Source organism: Dipodomys merriami, unplaced genomic scaffold (genome assembly GCF_024711535.1).
Source record: "Dipodomys merriami isolate MVZ:Mamm:240054 unplaced genomic scaffold, mDipMer1.0.p SCAF_13, whole genome shotgun sequence".
NCBI lineage: Eukaryota > Metazoa > Chordata > Mammalia > Rodentia > Heteromyidae > Dipodomys > Dipodomys merriami.
The window spans coordinates 17865372-17871371 of record NW_027202604.1 but is presented as its reverse complement, the minus strand read 5'-3'; the positions used below and the strand labels follow the sequence as shown (position 1 = coordinate 17871371).

At 38.2% G+C, this 6000-nt stretch overlaps 1 long non-coding RNA gene across 1 annotated transcript in view; it reads right to left on the bottom strand.

The window, feature by feature from the left end:
- Nucleotides 1–4921: 4921 nt before the first annotated feature.
- The window catches only part of LOC138824716 (uncharacterized), a 133038-nt gene continuing 131959 nt past the window's right edge, over nt 4922–6000 (bottom strand). Inside the window, exon 3 of the long non-coding RNA XR_011371156.1 lies at nt 4922–5016. This is a non-coding gene — a long non-coding RNA (uncharacterized lncRNA). The remainder of the gene's footprint in view (nt 5017–6000) is intronic.

Genomic DNA, 6000 nt, shown 5'->3' with positions numbered 1-6000 from the left:
TCTTGTATATACATTTTTCTAATTTGGTAGGGGAAGGGAAATAACAAAATGCTTAAATAAGGACACAGGCTGACCCATTATAACAATGACAAGACAAAGTACAAGACACTATGTTAAAAATGAACTTTACAACTTCAGGGGGAGGAGAGAGGTTGAAGTTGGGGAGGAGGGGAGAGAAGGGATGGTAGGAGGAAAAAGCAGAGGGGGTAACAATGCTCTATAGGAAGTATACTCATTACCTTACTCATGTAACTGTAACCAATTTGTACAGTATCTTTACAATAAAATATATATATAAAAAGAAAATTTGGTGTATATATACACAATAGAATTCTACTCATCCCTCAAAAAGAATGACATTGCCCCATTCATAAGGAAATGGAAAGACTTGGAAAAAATTATATTAAGTGAAGTAAGGCTGACCTAAAGAAATGTAGGTTTCATGTTTTACCTCATTTGTAATAATTAGAATGTGCCTATAAATCTATAAGGGACAAAAAAAAATACACTTGGACATGATACATTAAACAAGACTCTAAATATTCACACAGTGCAACCAGAGGAGGGTAATCTTAGGAGAGGATCACAAGGGCTCAGTAGGTATGTGCAGATGATCATACAAAATGATGTTTATCAAAATGAACTCCAAGAAATGTTAACAATGAAGTTTTTATTTTACTATTTGCAGGGTTGTTTTTTTTTTCTGTTTTTCCCCCCTTTGTCACTGTTTTGATTTCTGTACCTTTTGTCTTGTAAGTTTTTCTGATTTGAGGAGAAGAAAGGGAAGCACAGAAACAGTGGGACAAAGGGCAAACCAATTCAGCTGTGATACTCACTAGACATTATTTGGAAATAAACTATACAACTTGGTGAGGAGGGAGGAGGGAGGGAAAAAACTCGGAGAAAATGAGGGAGGGGAGTAACACTGCTAAAAAGAAAGAGAGAGAGAGAGAGAAAGAGAGAGAGAGAGAGAGAGAGAGAGAGAGAGAGAGAGAGAGAGAGATCTGGTCTAAGGAACAATGAGATATTTACAGCACTAAAGAGCCAAGGAAAATCCCCCACATCTGAGACCTACCTCACTGAAGTAGATCCAGGCTATCAGGCAAGGCCAAAGGCACTGAGATGAACAAAGAAAAACTTCCTCATACTGGTCTCAACTGAGAGACTAGAAGGAAATCAAGTCAAGGGGCAAGCAGACTGTGAGATAAATATGATGAAAGCAGTAAAGATTGAGTATTAAGTGCCACTATTTCATTATTTTATTTTCTAAGGAACTAACGAATGTGATTATATACTTCTGGCTTTGCAAGGTACAAGTAAACCTCCTAATAAGATGTCCTTGTTGCTGACAGGGAGGCCAGCAACCAAGGAAAGAGGATTTATTTAGTATAAGCTAACCAGAGTCTGGTAAGCAAGTAATGGTATATACCTTGCTGTCTCTTATCCAAACTCCTGTCATTTTCTCTGCTTCCAGAGCCTTCTTTGCCCCCATGTATCCTGTGAGGCAGGATTAAATTGTTCTCAATTATCAGTCCTCTGATTCTCCTAGGTTTAATCTCTTCTGGAGGAGGCAATCAGGTCAGGATACACTAGTTCACTGGGCAGGGCAGTCCTTCACAGTTACTGGATGAATGAAAATAGAGCTAATCGCATTCCATGTTGTCACTTAGTGCCTTTTCCTGCTGCTCTCTGAGCAAGAATCCATTACAGGCCCTGAAGTATCATTTTATTCTATCACTTAATAATCAAAGGATAACTTATTGCCTAACAAGGCGAAGATTCCAATTCTGTTGAGCTTAGCATCACCTCCTATCAGGAGCATATTTAAAGTAACGAGAAATGCAGTGATAGCCTAAGTGCCCTGTCACATTAGAGAATATTGAGAAGATGAATTCTGCGTAGACAATTCTAGATCCATTCTAAAGATGCGTTCAACCCTTCAAAATAAGATATCCTTAAACAAGTGTTTAGAGAGGGAGGGAGAGAGGGAAGGAAGGGGGAGGGAAGGAAGGTGATAAGGAAAGAGGGGTGAGTTGGATCAATGTATACGATATGCATAGATGGAGATATCAAAATGAAACCACCTTATACAACTAGATGTTAATAAAAATGTACAAAAATTGATGCTAATTTAATTTTAAAAAGTAGAAAAATAAAGCAATGGTAAATATAATTATCACATCATCCATTTTCCCATTCCCAAAGCAATTAATTACATTTCAGATTCTTTAGAATCCATGATAAATTTCAATTTATAAATTTCAAATAAATATATAAATTTGTGAATTTCCATTTACATCCATTTAAAAAAAAGGATTGTCAAGAAGATTGCAAAAGTAGAATCTAAAAGGTATGCCAGAAAAAGTGATTTTCCTGTAAAGTTTTGGTATAATTTGGATGGTAATTACAAAATATGTCACATCCTCTTGAAAAAGCACACCCAGTCTCACAACAACACAGGACAACTGAACTGGAAATGAACAAATGATTTCCCAGCCCTTGCTTGGCCACTTCCACAGAAATGACATTCCCTTTTCATCAGCCTCTCAGTCGTCCTTAATCTAAAATGAAGTTTACCTTAGCATTCCTTTCTCTCTACCCTTGAGTTATATGTACTTCTGCTCATCAAGCAGAGTAAGGTAACTGTTCCCCCAGACTTGTTTTTTTTTGTCCTCAAATGAGATTTGCTTAGGAACCCTCTCATCATCATCCTTATCCTTCTATTCTGGGTCTACTCCAATTCATTCATGCTGCTTCCAGAAACCATATCTACAATTCAGCTTGTACACCAACTGTGGTTTGGACAATGATGTGGAACACATGGATAAGGTAGAATTTCTACCAAAAAAATATAGATATAATTACATTCATTAGATATAGCTCTTAAATTAGGCTTGTCAATCAGAATGACCTATCCTCTAATGTATTCAAATTTTGAAGGACTCTTTTTTTAATTCAAGAGTCCAAATTATCCTGAATTGTAAAAGTCAAAACCAAACAAAACTAAGGAATGCAGATATTAAAAGTCAAACATGATCAAGCATCATTCTTACTCAATCTTAAATGACTAAAACACATCCTGGAAAAAAAATCTCCTAACTGGATAAATTAATTTTAAGAATTTTCCTACCTGAAGATAAATTAAAGATAAGGGCCATCCTTGTGATTGGAACCTATGTGAAACAAAACCCTAAATGCATTTGTAAAATAATCAGCCAGAGGATTTTTCAGAATTGTTTCTTTAAAACTCTTATCCTGGTGGACTGAGTGGCTCATGCTATAATCCTAGCTTCTCAGGAGGTTAAGATCGGACAGATTGCAGTTGTAGACCAGCCTGTGTTATCTCAACCAACATAAAAGTTAGGCATAGTGGCCTACACCTATGTCATCCTCACTATATGGGAAGCATAATAAGAGGATTGCTCCCCAGGTTACCCAGGTAAGAAAGCCATTAAACAGTGAAATGGATGGACCTAGAACAAATCAAGGAGAAAGAACAAAGTGAGGTAAGCCAAGCTCAGAGAAATAAAGGTACATGTTTTCTCTTATATGCAGAAGCTAGACTTAAAATACATGGGGATGGGGCTGGGAAGGTGGCTCAGTGGTAGAGCACTTGCCTTGCATGCATGAGGCCCTGGGTTCGATTCCTCAGCACCACATAAGCAAAAAAGAAAAAAGCCAGAAGTGGTGCTGTGGCTCAAGTGGTAGAGTGCTAGCCTTGAGCTGAAGAGCTGAGGGACAGTGCCCAGGCCCAGAGTTCAGGCCCCATGACCGGACCCCCCCCCAGAAAAATACATGGGGACATGGTAAATTATACAGGACTTGAGGCATTCACATACAGTGAGACCAAAAGAGAATATTTTAGGAGAGGAACACAAAGGCTCAGTACCTATATGCATTTCATCATATAAAATAATATTTATCGAAATGAATTCCAGGAAATGGAAATTAGAGGGTTTTTTTCTTTGTTTCTGATTTTTTGGTTTTCTTTTCTGTCTTATTTGCCCATTTATCTGTCTTTGGGAGGGGAAGGAGGCACAGAAATGGAGGGACAAAGGGTGAATAAATGCAGCAGTGGTACTCACTAGACACTATGTGGAAAATTAACTATACAACTTTGTGTATGGAGATGGAAGGGAAAAACAGAGAGAGCAACAGAAGGTGTGATATTGTCCAAAAAAAATGTACTCTTTATCTGACTTATATAACTGCAACCTAGTTGTATCCCACTATATAATAATAAAAAAAGTAAATAAGAAAGCAAAAATGGTTAGCAGTGTGGCTCAAATGGTTGAATGCCTTCCTAATAAACAAAGGACCTTAAGTTCAAATCCTAGCCCTGCAACTGTAAATGTAGAAGGTAGAAAGACAGAGGAGAGGGGTAAAAGAGCACCCACACTGCAGGAGAGGGGGCAGGGGAAAGAGCTGAGTCCTCATGCATCCTCAAGTTGACAAGAGTATGGTCCTGGAGCCCCTGCATTGATCTGGCAAGTGGCCCTGATAAGAAATGAGCAATTCACATTTCTCTCACACTATAGACACCACCGTTGTAATGAAACAAAAGACAATTCACTCTTGAGAAGTTGGGTGTGTTGGTTTCACACCTTCTCATTTAGGCCTTCTTTGCTTGGCCATCAACTGGCACTGATTGGAAAAGAAAAACTCACAGAGATTTCAATTACTGTTAATGTTGCCTGAGTGTTTTCACTGTCGCAGTCTAGGGCTTCAACTTTTTAATAAGTTTCCCGTAATTATTACAAGTTTTTGGTTTAATTCCAGCTGAGGATTTAATGGGACTCATTCTGACAAGATATAGGATATTGTCCCAATAGATGCTCATTTGGAAATGGGCCACTTGCAATTTTGAGTGTGCAGAGCTGTGCAAGATTAAAAGTCCTGGCAGTATAATTTCTACCTTGTGTCCCAGGCTCTGTGGATTTGTAGCTCATCCAGGCTGTCCATCTGGGGAGCAAACAGCATGGACTCCTTGATGAGAAACTCTGGCCAACCAACCAGCTGTGAAAAAAATAGATTACTCTTGTCATTTTTTTTTCCTGTGAGGTAATTTGTGGGGAGTGAAAAATATAATTTCTTAGAAGGTGTACAGTTAAAAAAGCAACTCCTAGTAGTGTGTACTGATTTCTATTTAAAACTCTCCTACACTTTTATTTAGTAAATTTAATTTTTCAACAATACTCTGGCTGGCTGGGATTGTATTTCCTGATTCTAAGGAAATGGAAAGGTTGGTCGCTGGGCTTTGTGTGCCAAACAAGCACAGGATGGGGTGGGAGGAGAAAGAATACACTAGAAGGGCTCAGCTGGCAAGCTGAGCTGAGTACAAAGAGGTGCACTGGTGCTTTCCCTCCAGGTAAAGAAGGTATTAGGAAGGAATTAAGTAACTGTTGGGAAAAGAGATTTTTTTTCCCCTCCCTCCCTAGCTCAGGAAGAGATTTTTTTTTTCAAAAAAACAAAAGAAAAGCATCTTTTTCAAAGCTCTGCCATACAACTTTAGCCTCGTGAGATTTCAGAAGGTCACACTAGCTAGCTAATCAGGGTAATTCTAGATCAATTGGGATACAACACGGAGAGGGGGATTGTGAAGTAAGGGCCTAAAATGTGATATAACAGCCAGCATCCCTAGATATAATGTGCTCACTCTGCTGTGTGTGCAGCAAGCCAAAGGGGATGGAAAGAACATGCCAAGCAAAACCAAACCATTTTGTTTGGATCCAGTGGAGAGTTAATGATATCATTTGAAATTAAAGAATTTGTTATAATACTTCTGCGCAGTGAGGTACCAAATATTGAGACATCAATTCGTGCTGCACAATAACTTTCTGCCTGGAACCAAGTATTACAGTGCTGTCTTTGGCCTAATCCATAACTAATTTTCTGAAAGACTAGCTTCCAACATACATGATCTTTAAAAAAAAAAAAAAAGAAATACACCATCACATATTTTTTTGACATTTGGCTGTAATTAATTGCACATTAACATAT